The 15,000-nt window shown below is 57.1% G+C and overlaps 1 non-coding gene across 1 annotated transcript; it reads right to left on the reverse strand.

Annotated features, from left to right (window-relative positions):
• Positions 1 to 14,416: 14,416 nt before the first annotated feature.
• LOC122547732 lies at positions 14,417 to 14,570 on the reverse strand. Its single transcript, XR_006311076.1, has one exon. It is a non-coding gene; the product is annotated as a 5.8S ribosomal RNA (ribosomal RNA).
• Positions 14,571 to 15,000: the final 430 nt, after the last annotated feature.

Genomic DNA, 15,000 nt, shown 5'->3' on the forward strand with positions numbered 1-15,000 from the left:
CGTCTATGGCCCTCTCTATAACCTCCTTCCCCATCATGGTGTATAGGTTGCGTACCTGTGCTGTGCAATAGTCCGGTACCCGGATGCCCGATATATTGACCAGCACAGGCACGACCTCGTGTCGGACGTTGTCATAAAGGGCCTCTCCCTCATCCCAAAATACCAGTCCCCCCGCGGGCCCCGGTCCCAGAGAGGGGCATGGCAATATCTCGGGAGTCGTGGTCGGGGGCGGTGTGGTCGGGGCGGGTGGAAAGCACAAATACAAAGAGACTATCGCGGCATCAGTAGCTCGTAATCCCCGCAAACAGACAGATCCCGTAAAGTAAAGGCATCAAATGCCGGAGCAGAGGCGAGGTCCTCTGGCATGGCACACATTGTCCCGAACATGCAACCCCCCAAGTCCATCGCCTCAGCACGCCGGAGGCAGGTCGGCCGCGGGTCGCGCTCCGACGTGCAGAATAAACAGAGTGTCTGTACACCCGGGGTGACCTCCAGCCAGGCGTTGTGGAACCCGTCGATCTCGTCGGGCTTGTCCCTTGCCGGAATACAGAGGGTGTAGGACGCGTTGAAGGCAACACCGTGGCGGTAGAAGTTGTCATGTATTTCGGGGAAAGAAGGCATCAGTCGTAGGGTGAAGAGGAGAGCAGGGGGGAGCGCGGTGCACCGGTGAAGCATGATCTGTGGGAAGAGAGGGAGAGAGGCACCCTTACCAAGGGTGTAGGGTTAGTGTGTGTAGGAGCAGGCCCCCCCGGACTGGTCCGCCCGTCGTGCTGTAAGGAGAAAAAGGAGGCGGTTAGAGTCAAGTCAAAGGCGGGGGGGTGTCAGTCCAGAAGGGTTTAAGCTGGGACCAGTGTTTCCACCTGCCCTTTCCCTTCATGTCGACACAGGCGCATGTGTCGCTGGTGAGGATGACTTCGTGCGGTCCCAGCCACCAGGGGGCGAAGCCGGGCCGGTCGGGGGCGGCCCTGACCAGGACTTTGTCCCCAACGCCGGGAAGGGGTTGGGCGGGCAGATGCGGCTGCAGTTTTGCCTGGTCCCTAATGTCCTGCTGGTCGCGCGCAGTTTGTCTAAGGGCCCGCAGCTGCGTGTCCAGCTGCCTGATATAGCGCATCATCCTGTCGCTCAGGGGGGCCATGTCTTCCCCCCCGACCATGACATTCTCTGGTAGTCGCATGGCGCTCCCCGTCATGAGCTCGAAGGGAGTGAGGCCAGTGGAGCGGCCTGGGGTGGCCCTCAAGCGCATCAGTATGCAGGGCAGAACGTCCACCCGGCCCTGCCCTGTTTCGGCGATTGCCTTCGCGATCGCCGCTTTGAGGGTCCGGTTCATGCGCTCGACCATCCCAGAGCTCTGGGGATGGAACGGGACGTGGAAGCGCTGTCTGATGCCTAGGAGGCGGCAGGCCAGTTTCATTGCGCGTCCGGTGAAGTGCGTGCCCTGATCTGAGTCAATCTGGAGGGGGACCCCCCAGCGAGGGAAGATGTCGAAGGCCGGCACTCTGGCCACGGTGGCGGATGTACAGTCCCGTGTAGGGAAGGCCGATCACCAGGCAATACTTCTTGCCACGGCTGGGGGGTAGGGGTCCTGTGAAATCAACTTGGAGATTCTCCCAGGGCCCCTTGGACCGTGGCTGGTGCGCCAGGGGAATGCGCAGGGGCCGCCCCGGGTTGTGCTGGGCGCAGACAACGCATCGGCGGCAGTGTTTGGCCACGTCGCAGCCGAGGCCAGGCCACCACCAGTTGGTCTGAGCCTAGCATGCGTTCCGTCGCGGCCCGCGTGGTCTGGCTCGTGGTGTAATTGCATCAAGGTCGTTCCGATGGCTGCGGGGGCCACGACCCTGTCGCCGTGCCACCACACCCCATTGGGGCCGCGGGCTGCGCCCTTTGCCAGCCAGTCCTCTAACTCACCGGGCTGTGTGCAATTCTGGACGTCCAGGACATTCACGTCCCGGACCTCAATAGCGGGTGCTGCATGCGCGGACGGTAGCACCGCGCCCGCGGCGGCCTTTGCGGCCAGGTCGGCCCAATGATTCCCTAGCTGTTCAGCGGTGGTGGCCCGTTGGTGTGCTTTGATTTTCACCACCGCGGCGAGCAGGGGGAGGCGTGCGGCCGCCACCAGGTCGCGGACCGTATTTTCGTGTTTGATCTGGCCACCGCCGGCCGTGATAAAGCCCCGGCGGCTCCACGCTGCCATGTAATCATGGACTACCCCGAAAGCGTACTGGCTGTCGGTAAAGATGTTCACCCGCTTGCCTGCTCCCAGGTGGAGTGCGGCGGTGAGAGCGACCAGCTCCGCGACCTGGGCGGAGGTGTCGCCCCCCCATCGTTCCCTGAGCTCGGGTGGTCCCGGTATGGTCGACCACCGCCCATCCCGTTTGGTAGGACCCCTCGACAAGCCTACGTGAGCCGTCCACATACAAGGTCAGGTCGGGATTAGGGACCGGGCTGTCGGCCACGCAGTCCCCCTCCACCGAATCGATGGCGGCCTGGCAATGGTGGGGTTCCCCTACCGCGATAATCCCGTCGGCGGGGTTTAGTCCTGTGTCCCTAACGATCTGAATGGACTGGTCCCGGGGGAGGAGAACCGCCTCCCAAGTTGCCCTGTGGGCATCCGAGACCGTCCGGAGGCGGCCCGTGTTCAGGAGTTCAACTATCGTGTGTCTAGTGTGTAGTATTAACTGTCCGGACATGGTGGCCAGCTCACATACCCAGACCGCCCATGCGGCGCAATCCAGCGCTGCTATGCAGCGGTGCATGCCCTTCACGACCGGGGACTCCTTTGTGGAGTAGTAACCTACTGGTCTCATGTGGTCGCCTGAGGTTTGCGTGATAACAGCGCTGTAAAACCCACCATCGAGTCTGTAGAAGATGTGGAAGGGCTTGGATAGGTCAGGGAGGCGCAGGGCCGGGGCGCTGAGGAGATGGGACTTTAACATAGAGTAAGCGTCATCCTGTTCGGGTCCCCATACCACCCTCTCCGCTCCCGGCCTGCCCCGCTTCACTAGGCGCTGAATGGGTTCGGCGATAGTGGCGAAATGTGCAATGAAAGAGCGGCAGTAGTTAAAAAGCCCCAAGATGCGGCGGATTCCCCTGTGTCCAGCCGCGGCATGTCGGCGATGGCCGACTTGCGGTCGGGGGGTAGGGTCTTGCTTCCCTGGCTGATGTCGTGTCCCAGGTAGCGGACTTTAGCCAGTCCGACCTGAGCCTTCATGGGGCTTATTTTGAATCTTGCCCGGCCGAGGGTCCGCAGGACGGCGGCCAGGGCTCCCAGGTGGTGGCGCGCGTCCGTGGACGCGATCAAAAGGTCGTCTACATATTGTAGGAGGTCGCACCCCTCCAGGGTCCGGCTCATGACCCTGTGGAAAATTTTAGGGCTGTTGTGGAAGCCCTGTGGCAGGCTGGTCCATGTGTACTGCCTGTCCCGCAGCGTGAAGGCAAACTTGTCCTTGAGTCACGGTGCAGGGGAATGGAACAAAAGCCATTCGCCACGTCCAGGACCGTAAAGATCCAGGACCGTAAAGATCCGGTGTGAGGGTTCGAGGCCATTGAAGATGGTTGTTGGGCTGGCTATGATAGGGTGCTCTCTGGGGGTGACCCTATTGACTGCCGTGTAGTCGATGGTGACCCTGTAGCTCCCATCCGGCTTCCAGACTGGCCATATAGGGGAGTTGGTGGTGGACACCGTGGGGTGCAGGACGCCGTGTCGGGTGAGCTCGGCGACGATTGCCTCAGTGGCGCGCAGCGCCTCAGGTTTAATCGGGTATTGTCGGTGCGGGGCGTGTACGGGCCCGAGTATCTGCTCAGGAGGAGAGCGGACGAGGCCGCAGTCCTGCTTGCTCGTGGCCCACACCTCCGGGACTAGTTGGCAGACGGCCCCGAAGGCACCGTCCTTGGCCCAGTCCCGGGCGATGGGCACACTGGGTGCAAGTGTAGCGACGGATTTAGTGGGCACCCATCTCCCCTCGTGGGAGCTCCTGTGAAGATCGCGGGATGTCCACAGGAGGCGACAGTGGAACACATCCACCACCACCCCCAGCTCGCCCAGGAGGTCGATACCCATAATCGTCCCCTCCGGGTTTGGGCAAACCCAGAAATGTACGGGGAGTAAAATGTTGTCTACCTCTAGGAGGACGGCCTCGCTTCGGCGTGCAATAACCGAGCTCCCCCCAACCCCTTTAATGGAAATGGAGTGGTGGGTTGAGGGAAGGTCGAGGTCGGTGAGGGAGACTGACGCCCCCGTATCAATCAAAATCTTGCATCGGCGGCCCCCTAGCGATGCGGAAACTCAGATACGGGGGTCGGCTCCCGGGACGGGGGCCGACGCTACTCAGTCTTTGCGTCGGGCGAGCATCTGTAAAAGCTCGAGCAGCTGGCCCCGACTGAGCTGATCCCAGTCGGGGGTGGTGGGTTTCGGGCTTGGGCTGCGGGGTTTGTGGGGGCTGGGGTCACTGTTGACCCCTTGTCTGGGGCGTTCCTGGTCATGGGGGCACAAGGAGTGCGGCTGTGAGGGTGGCTGGCCTCCCTTTGGACCCGGACCCCAGGGGCGTCGGAAAGAGAGCGGGCATTGGGCTTTGCGGTGTCCCGGCTGTTTGCAGCGGAAGCAAACGTCCGGTTCGTCCGTCGAAACTGCCGCAACGGCGGGCGCCGCTCGGTTGTCAAGGGACATGGCCCAGTTCTCAAGCTCCGCAAAGGTGACATAGGGCACCAGGCCCGTCCGTAGGACTGCCTGGTGTGCGGGGCTCAGACCGTCTTTGTATAATTAGACGAATACGGGGTTCTGCCTATCAGCGTCGGGAACCCCGCTGTGCGCTCAGAATGCCTCGAACTTGCGGACCCCATATTCCTGGGCGCCCTCCCCAGGTTTCTGAGTGATACCCACAATGGCGTTCCAGTCGACCGGTGTATGGCCGAGCGCCTCGCTGACATTAGCCTTGAAGTTGGCGAGGGCAACCTCCTGTTCGCGACGGCTGTCGCTGAGGTCAGCGCACCAGGACCCATTCTTGTGCGCGGGCTGGAGCCTGGTCCACAGGTTCTCCGGGAGTTTGGTCCGGACCAGGCCGGCCACGTCCCTATTGTGAAGGTTGTGGCAGATCTGCATCTCCCTAAGCCTCTGCCAAAATTCAGCGTTATTGTGCCGAGGCTTAAGGCCGGAGAGCCTGTCCAGAAGTTTCATGGTGTCGTCCGGGGACAGGGAGACGTAGGTCATCTTAAGGCGGGGGTTATGGGCAAGGGTCGTTGTCTGTCCCCTCTCCCCTCCCCCGGGGGTATATTCAACTTTCACCGGGACTGCACGGGCATAGCGATTCCCGGGGGTCCGGATTGTCCGTGAGCCCCTCCCAGTCCCAGGTGGGGGACGGCGGGGCGCTGGGCGCATCGGATAAGGTCGGTAAAACCGTACGGGCAGCAAGCGCCTGAGCTTCTAGATGCTCCGTGGCCTGCTGCTTCTTGTCTTGGACATAGAGCTGAACCTTGCCAGCAAGCCTGACGTGTGCCTGCAGCACCAAGACGCAAGCTTTCTCGTACCTATCTTTCTTCTGGCGGGCCCACCACTCGCGCTGTACATCCAGCGGGTCAGCGGGCTCCCAGCCTGAGCGAAGCATAGCCTTAATAAGTGTCTTATTCTTGTCGGCTATAAAATGGGTAAGGGAACCCTCTGGCCCCCAACCTAGGTTTTCGGCCGCGCTCCCACCCATGGTAGGGGCGCAGCGGGTGTAACTTAACAGAAGCTAATTTAAAATAAAGCTAGCAGGCTTGCTAGGGATGTCGCTGGCATTGGCTTATTAATCTCCCAGTCGGGGAGTCCACCCCCTTCAAGTCGAACCCTAGCCCCGCAGGTCAACCTGGGCAGGGGGGGAATAGTTACAGGCGGGGCGCGTGTCGATTCCCGAGCACGCAACCCCGGGTTTCCGTGAGTCTCTCTCTCACTGCCTGACGTTCAGCGGCCGTGTGTACCCCACAAACACTGGGCGTGAACCAGAGGCCCGAGTGCAAGGGGGGGGGCGTGAAGTCAGACCTAGTCGCGCCTGATCCTACAGAGGCCAATACCCCGGGACCGCGAGGTCAATGGGCAGAGCGTATAACCGTCGCTTGGCCCAAAGACCCCGCGTCTCGGGCTGATTTGGAGGACTTCCCTTCTTGTAGCGCGCGTAGGCCTCCCAGCCTCTACCGCGTACGCTAAAACCGGGCTCAGCGTACAATGGGGTCCCCTAACTCCCACTGCAGAGGTCAATCAGGAAGGCTTGGTCGGTTTTTAAACAGGGGGGGGTCAATCTGTCAGGGTCTCATACCTAAAGTCGTTGGTCCAAGGATAGTCCGTCAGTCACAGTAGCACATTGACAATAAACGACAATAATAATAATCACGCACACTTTTACTAGTGTTCCCCGACCCCAACCGCCCACCCACAAAGGATCACTCACACACACTTGGGCTGCGGGGTTTGTGGGGGCTGGGGTCGCTGTTGACCCCTTGTCTGGGGCATTCCTGGTTGTGGGGGCGTGAAGAGTGAGGCTGTGAGGGTGGCCGGCCCCCCTTTTGGCCCCAGGGACGTTGGGAAGAGAGCGGGCATTGGGCTTTGTGGTGCCCCATCCGTTTGCAGCGGAAGCAAACGTCCGGTCCGACCGTCGAAACTGCCGCAACGGCGGGCGCCGCTCGGTTGTCAAGGGACATGGCCCAGTTCTCATGCTCCGCAAAGGTGACATAGGGCACCAGGCCCGTCCGTAGGACTGCCTGGTGTGCGGGGCTCAGGCCGTCTTTGTATAATTGAATGAATGCGGGGTTCTGCCTATCAGCGTCGGGAACCCCGCTGTGCGCTCAAAATGCCTCGAACTTGCGGACCCCATATTCCTGGGCGCCCTCCCCAGGTTTCTGAGTGATACCCACAATGGCGTTCCAGTTGACCGGTGTATGGCCGAGCACCTCGCTGACATTAGCCTTGAAGTCGGCGAGGGCAACCTCCTGTTCGCGACGGTTGTCGCTGAGGTCAGCGCACCAGGACCCGGCCTGGTGTGCGGGCCGGAGCCTGGTCCACAGGTTCTCCGGGAGTTTGGTCCGAACCAGGCCGGCCACGTCCCTATTGTGAAGGTTGTGGCAGATCCGCATCTCCCTAAGCCTCTGCCAAAATTCTGCGTTATTGTGCCGAGGCTTAAGGGCGGGGAGCCTGTCCAGAAGTTTCATGGTGTCGCCCGGGGTCAGGGAGACATAGGTCATCTTAAAGCGGGGGTTATGAGCAAGGGTCGTGGGTCGTGGCCCGTCCCCCCCCAGGGGTATATTCAACTTTCACTGGGGCTGCATGGGCATAGCCCGAGCACGATTCCCGGGGGTCCTGATTGTCCGTGAGCCCCTCTCCAGTCCCAGGTGGGGGACGGCGGGGGGCTGGGTGCATCGGTTAAGGTCGGTAAAACTGTACGGGCAGCAAGCGCCTGGGCTTCTAGATGCTCCGTGGCCTGCTGCTTCTTGTCTTGGACATAGAGCTGAACCTTGCCAGCAAGCCTGACGTGTGCCTGCAGCTCCAAGACGCAAGCTTTCTCGTACCTATCTTTCTTCTGGCGGGCCCACCACTCGCGCTGTACATCCAGCGGGTCAGCGAGTCGGCAGCCTGAGCGAAGCATAGCCTTAATAACTTTTTTATTCTCATCGGCTATAAAACGGGTAAGGGAACCCTCCGCCCCCAATCTAGGTCTTCAGCCGCGCTTCCACCCATGGTAGGGGCGCAGCGGGTGTAACTTGACAGAAGCTAAACTAAAGTAAAGCTTGCAGGTGTGCTAAGGGATGTCGCTGGCACTAGTTTATTAATCTCCCAGTCGGGGAGCCCATTCCCTGTAAGTCGAACCCTAGCCCCGCGGGTCAACCTGGGCAGCGGGGGGGATAGTTTCCGTGAGTCTCTCTCTCACCGCCTGATGTTCAGCGGCCATGTGTACCCCACGAACATTGGGCGTGAACCAGGAGCCCAGGTGTGGTTGGGGGGGGGGGGCGGGGGGTCGTGAACTCAGACCTAACCATGCCTGATCCTGCAGAGGCCAACACCTCGGGACCGCGTATTCAATGGGCAGTGTGCGTAACCGCCGGTTGGCCCAGAGGCTCCGCGTCTCGGGCTGATTTGGAGGACTTCCCTTCTTGTGGCGCGTGCGTAGACCTCCCAGCCTCTACCGCGTACACAAGGAAGGCGCTAAAACCGGGCTCAACGTACAATGGGGTCCCCTATCTCCCACTGCAGAGGTCAACCAGGAAGGCTTGTTTGGTCGGTTTTTAAACAGGGGGGGGTCAATCTGTCGGGATCTCGTACCTAAAGTCGTCGGTCCAAGGATAGTCCGTCAGCCACAGTAGCACATTAACAATAAACGACAATAATAATAATCACACACATTTACTAGTGTTCCGCGACCCCAATCGCCCACCCGCGAAGGATCACTCACACACACATGTACACACACGCACACTTTTAAAGAGTACTCTACCGTTACACGACTACCGGACTCACTCTGTTCACAGGTTCAGATAACGGCCAGCAGTGAAGTCCCTTGAGGGGCACTGGGAGACTTTTACGCGAGAAGTAAAAGAGTAAAGATACTCACCCAGTGCCGTCGCAGGGATCCAGCAGCCGTCGTTATCCCGGACGAGCCCCCAATTGTTAGCGCAGATGAAATGATATCAGTCCGAGCCCAGAGTGCGGTTCAACAATCGGTAACGTTTATTGATACAGTAACACCGGCAGAGACCAACCGAGGTCCGAATCTCGGCTGTTCTGCTGTTCCCGCGCGCTGCTGCACATTATATACCTTTCTTTGTCAGGATGTGAGGATTTTGAGTATGAATGGGACGATAGTTCCCCATCATCGCTGGAGTAGGTGCAAATGGTTGGTTTCCTGCCGTCCCAGGAGAGTTGCAGTGTACACACAATAGGGTGCTAATTGGATTATGTAAACGGGTCCAGGTACTATCTGCTTGTCTCTCTCTGTGAGGGCTGGGGGCTAGCACCCCTCCTTTGTTCCCTTGGAGTGCTGGTGTGTATTAGTCTGTTCGTTCCTGTCTGGTGGATGCCTGTCCTTTGTGTCAGGATGGTTCTGTATTGATGAATGTGGGTGTGTTTCAGTCAGTCTCTTGATTTGATTAGGAGATGGGTTTCCATATTAATTAGCTCCGGAGTTTCAGTCTATGAGTCATGGTTAGTGTCTGGCCTAGTGTGGATTTGATCTGTCCTCTAGCTCCCATCTCCCGGTCACGTGGCCGGACCGGCAGCTGCTGAGTTCTGTGGGTTTAAGCTGCGGCTGCCGTTTAAAACACAAAATGAATTCCTATAGTTTTACCGATGTAGGCATAGTCCTGTGGCAAATGCGGGGCGGCTCTGATGCCCGCTTGCAGAGGTGAAGTCCAAAAATATGGAATGAAACTCTCTCTCTTATATATTGTAACAAACAGTCAGCAAAGAAAAGTTGATACAGAAAATAAGCTGCTTGCAAGTAGAGAAAACAAGTTTTGATCATGCCGTCGCATTCAAGGTCATGCAACTTTTGAATATTATCAACAATTTTCAGCCCATCCTGTCCAGGTGAATAGGAGTAACTGAGCGAAGATGCTGCTTAACATGAGCCTTGATGGAAGGTAGGTGAAGTAGCAGAGTTAGAGTTAGTGTGAGGTAGCAGAGGGAAGATGGTAGTACTTCACCTAATGGAAGGCAAAAGATCATGAACCTTTTTCCTGTATGTCCCTTTGGAGAGCGGACGCTGTGCTGACCCAGTGCAAACTTCAAATCAGGTTGACAGGATCTGGCTGGGTCTCCTATTGTTATCCTGAGGAAGAAGATTGGACCACCTCTCCACCATCCTGCCCACCCAGACATCCAGATCTCTGTCAGCAAATCATCAACTTGCCTCTATTGGCCATCTCTGGAGCGATACCTCCAACTCTGCAAATGAGAATGGCAGTTCCTGGCTGGCAGTGATTGATTTGTTCCATAGATGGGGTTTAAATATGATGCCAGTGGTGGGAATTGTGCAAGGTCATAGCAGTGGCAAGTGGAGGCCACTAGAGGCATGGTACTTACATAACGAGATGAGAAGCAAAGAATTGTGAGACAACTCACCACAGCTCACGGAGAGAAAGTCTCCATGAAAATCAATGAAGCTGAAACCTAGTAGATTCTCAGTAAAATTCAACCCAATGCCTTTTGGATGGAGTATTAAAATGAGGTCATTTATCTATTAAAGATCTCACCACAATCCCTCCACATCCTAATTATGGACTATCTGATAATTTGTTGTTTATAGGACCTTTGTTATAGAATATTTCAAATGTGATGAAAATTTGCATTCATACAGCTCACTTACTGTGGAAACATATACATAATTACTTTACAGAGATTTCTTAAGAAAATGCATATTATATAAAAAAAGCATCACAGAATTTTATTTTACAACGACTGAGCAACCTTCTCAATCTCACAATGTCCTAAAGGTTTTGAGCCAAATAATCTTCAGAAATACAGTCTCAATTATAATATAGGGAAACACAGAAATAAATTTGCATACAGCAAGGGGGAACATGAACATTGAGAGTTAGGAACATAGCAACAGGCCATTCAGCCCATTGAGTCTACTCTCCTATATAATATGTTCATGGTTCATCATACAGTTTGATGCCTTTTATGCACACTACCCTTGTAACCCTTTATGTCTTTGGTGATCAGAAATCTATCAATCTCTTGAAACATACTCAAAGTGTGAGCTTACACAGCCCTCTTCCAAAGGTTCACAAAAAACTAAGTAAAAGAATATTTCCTCATCTTGATCTTAAATAGCATCTCCTTCATATACCTGTGGTTCTCGACACCCTAAACAGGGAAAGCAACCTACTTCGCATCTACCTTGTCTATTCCTTTAAATATTTTGTAGGATTCAAATCATCTCTTATTCTTTGAAACTCTAGAGAACACAGATTGAGTTTGTTTACTTTCTCTTCATAGGACAGTCCTACTTTTCTGGGAACAAGTCTCATGAACCTTGGTCGCAGTCCCTGTATGGCATCTTCCTTGAGATTAGAAAACCATACTGCACACAGTGTAGTCTAACAAAACCCCAACAGAGCTGTGTTCAATCCTCTTGCAATAAAAGCTAATGGACCGAATGGCTTGCAGCATCTGCGTGTTAGCCTTCAGTAACTTATTGACAAGTCCCTTTGCTCATTTACATTTACAAACTGCCTATTATTCCTCCTACCAAAGTGGTGGCCTCTCACTTTTCCATATTATGTTGCATCTGCCTTCTTCTTGGCCACTCTCTAAGCCTGTCCAAATCCTTCTGAAACTGTCTTCTTCATAACACACTGTTTGTCTTTGTATCATTTGCAAATGCAGAAGTATTATGTTTACTCCCCACCTTCGGATCGTCGATATACACTGTGAATATCCGGGGCCCTAGTACACCGTTTATCACAATCTGCCAACACGAGAATGACCTATTTTTTTTTTTCTCTTTTTAACCCCCACACTACCACCTAAGTGCGGTAGTGCTTATTTTATCCCCAGTACCCATGGTGTGTGTGTATACGTGTGAGACACAGTGAAAGACACAAAGTGCACGAATCTTTATTCAATTTCCACCACCAGGAAGATAGGAAAACACCCGGGTGGCCAGTGACAAACACTGCCCTTCACATCAAAGGGCAGTGCTGTGTGATCAAAACACTGATGGGGAGGGTAGGGACTAAATCAAAATAGAGTTGGAGGGAGAAATGATGCACTCCACTCCCTGCAGCGCCCACCTCTCCCTGAACAACTCCAGGGTGTTGGTCAACACCGCGTGCTCCTTCTCCAAGGACACCCGGGCTCTAATGTAACCGCGGAAGAGGGGCAGGCAGTCGGCCAATGACCTATTTTTTTTTTCTCTCTTTTTTTTCTCTTTTCTTTTTCTTTTTTTTTTGTTCTTTTCTATAATTTAACCCCCACACTACCACCTAAGTGTGGTAGTGCTTATTTTATCCCCAGCACCCATGGTGTGTGTGTGCAGGTGTGAGACGCAGTGAAAAACACAAAGTGCACGAATCTTTATTCAACTCCCACCACCAGGAAGATAGGAAAACACCCGGGTGGCCAGTGACAAACACTGCCCTTCACATCAGAGGGCAGTGCTGTGTGATCAAAACAGTGAGGGGGAGGGTAGGGACTAAATCAAAATAGAATTGGAGGGAGAAATGATGCACTCCACTCCCTGCGGCACCCACCTCTCCCTGAACAACTCCAGGGTGTTGGTGGACACCGCGTGCTCCTTCTCCAAGGCCACCCGGGCTCTAACATAACCGCGGAAGAGGGGCAGGCAGTCGGCCAATGACCTATTTTTTTTTTTTTTTAAATCTCTTTCAAAACAGTGAAGGGGAGAGATCCCCTGTTTATTTTTTTTTCTTTGTGTGTGTGTGCAGGTGTGAGACACAGTGAAAGACACAAAGTGCACAAATCTTTATTCAAATTCCACCACCAGGAAGATAGGAAAACACCCGGGTGGCCAGTGACAAATACTGCCCTTCACATCAAAGGGGAGTGCTATGTGATCAAAAGAGTGAAGGGGAGGGTAGGGACTAAATCAAAATAGAATTGGAGGGAGAAATGATGCACTCCACTCCCTGCGGCACCCACCTCTCCCTGAACAACTCCAGGGTGTTGGTCGACACCACGTGCTCCTTCTCCAAGGACACCCGGGCTCTAACGTAACCGCGGAAGAGGGGCAGGCAGTCGGCCCTAACGACCCCCTCCACGGCCCGCTGCCTGGACCTGTTGATGGCCAGTTTGGCCAGGCCCAGGAGCAGACCCACGAGGAGGTCTTCAGACCTGCCCTCCTTCCTCCGTACCGGGTGCCCAAAGATCAGGAGCATGTTCTTTTCCACCGCTTAGTAATATGCTTAAATTCAGCGGGTTGTCGCGTCTGATCTGAGGTCGTACCCAGAGTCAGAGGATGGCCAGGCCGCACCGCCAGCGTGCACGCCCCCACCTCTTAGTGGGCCGGCAACGTCTCACCGCGGGGGGTGTGTCGGCCGATGCCGCGACGGTCAGAGAGCCAGCCACACGCACGTCGCTCACAACCCTTGCCAGCGATGGTGTCAACACGAGTGGCCGCCCCTGCCGCCTCCAGCACCGCCGCCGTGCTCAGCGCAAATTCACGGGACCAGAGACCCTCCCCCATCCCGGCGGGAGGCGAATCACGGAAGTGCCGGCAGCGTACTCGAGCGGAAGGGTCAGCCGGGATTCCTCCCTTGCCAGAGGCCCGGGCGCGGCGATGACGACTCGCCGCCCAGGACGCGCGAGCCGCCGGCTCTGCCCAACGGTCAGAGAGAGGGAGAGAGAAGTGCGGAGACACAAGTGGCGAACGGTCGCACAGGCACGGGCACGCACATCGTCCGCCAGCCGCGGAACGGCATGGCCTTCAGTGGGGCCGGCGGGCGACGCCGCTCCTGAACCCGGCGGCCCCGAGCCGGACGAGTCGAGGAAGGCACGACGACGGTGACCGGGTACGGAAGACACAGCGGTTGCCTTCTGGCGACTTGGCCCCCAACAGCCCGACGTTCCGCCGTCCTCCCGATGGCCAGGAGGTGGACCGTGCGGGGGCTGGCCGTGGGCGTGATAGGTGCGCCTGCACGGTGACAGAGCACACACCACGCCCGCCAAACCCCACCCGAGCCTCCCCGCCCCGAGACCGGTGGCAGGACCGAGCAGAAACGTGCGGACTGAACGGGAGAGCCAAAAGCCAGCGATCCACGCGTGTGCAACCGACGAGGTCACAGCGTACGACGAAAACCTCCTCCCTCGGCCAGGCACTCGGCGCCAGCAGGGGAGACAGGATCGGACACCCCGCCGGCCACTTAAGGCCGAGGACGAACCACGAGACAGGCGACTGCAGCGCCGCGCGGCCTGCCGCTCCCAGACGCGGTCTGTGCCCCTCAACACTCTCAATCGATCAACCATCGAGTCGGGTCAGCGTGTCCGACCGGCGAGCTCCACGAACGAGGCCGGCGGCGCACCAGCACCGGACCTTCTCGGCCCCCTTCACCCTTTCCACTGCCAGCCAACCGAGAGACGGGCCCAGAGCGGACGTGCAGAACACAGGCAGACCCCGCGGGAGGCTCAACACTTGGAGGCAGCTCCGTGTCCCAAAGACGAGGCGGTGCACGTCGCCGTGTAAACCACCGACAGCCATTCAGGGACCGGTGACAGTCGTGCTGGCCCCACTGCCACGACACAGACAGACGCCAGGCCGCGCTCCCCAGCGCGGGGGGGGGATGACGTCGAGCCTGACGAACGGAATGTGCAGGGTGCGGGGAAAGGCCATGCGCTCCGACGCCGGAGGGCTCCGGAGTCTGAACTTAGGGACGGGTCTCCTCTGCGACACCCCAGCCGCGCTCTCGCCAGCCAAGGCGAGTGCGATTGATTGAAAAACCACCCTCAGACAAGCGTGGCCCCGGGAAGAACCCGGGGCCGCAAAGTGCGTTCAAAGTGTCGATGATCAATGTGTCCTGCAATTCACATTAATTCTCGCAGCTAGCTGCGTTCTTCATCGACGCACGAGCCGAGTGATCCACCGTTAAGAGTTGTCTGAGTTTGTTTTCGGTTTCTCCCTCGCCAGAGGAAAGCGACCCAGACGGCACATACGCTCCCCACCTTAGCAGCACCCACCTGTCCGCCGGCGTGCGCGCGTGGCAGGGCGCCGTGAAGCTGTGGGGAGCACCAGCCTGGTGCGGCCCGCGGAAACATACGTCTACGGGGGGTAAAGAAAACAGGGCGCCCAAGAGGCGACGCGTGCCGGCACGCACCGCAGTGACGGAGACAGGATCACCGCCACCATGTCGCCCGCCGAGTGTCACGAGGTGTGCAGCAGCTTTGCCCTAGGAAAAGCAGAGGCGAAAACGGGACCAGCAATCGGTTCGGCAGCGTCACCGACGCGTGCACGTGGCGGAGAGTCGGCGAGCGGACTTCTGCGAGGAGTCGGGGGTGCTGCACTGGCCCGAGCTGACGGCCGCCCG

This window comes from Chiloscyllium plagiosum, unplaced genomic scaffold (assembly GCF_004010195.1).
Source record: "Chiloscyllium plagiosum isolate BGI_BamShark_2017 unplaced genomic scaffold, ASM401019v2 scaf_3675, whole genome shotgun sequence".
NCBI classification, from domain to species: domain Eukaryota; kingdom Metazoa; phylum Chordata; class Chondrichthyes; order Orectolobiformes; family Hemiscylliidae; genus Chiloscyllium; species Chiloscyllium plagiosum.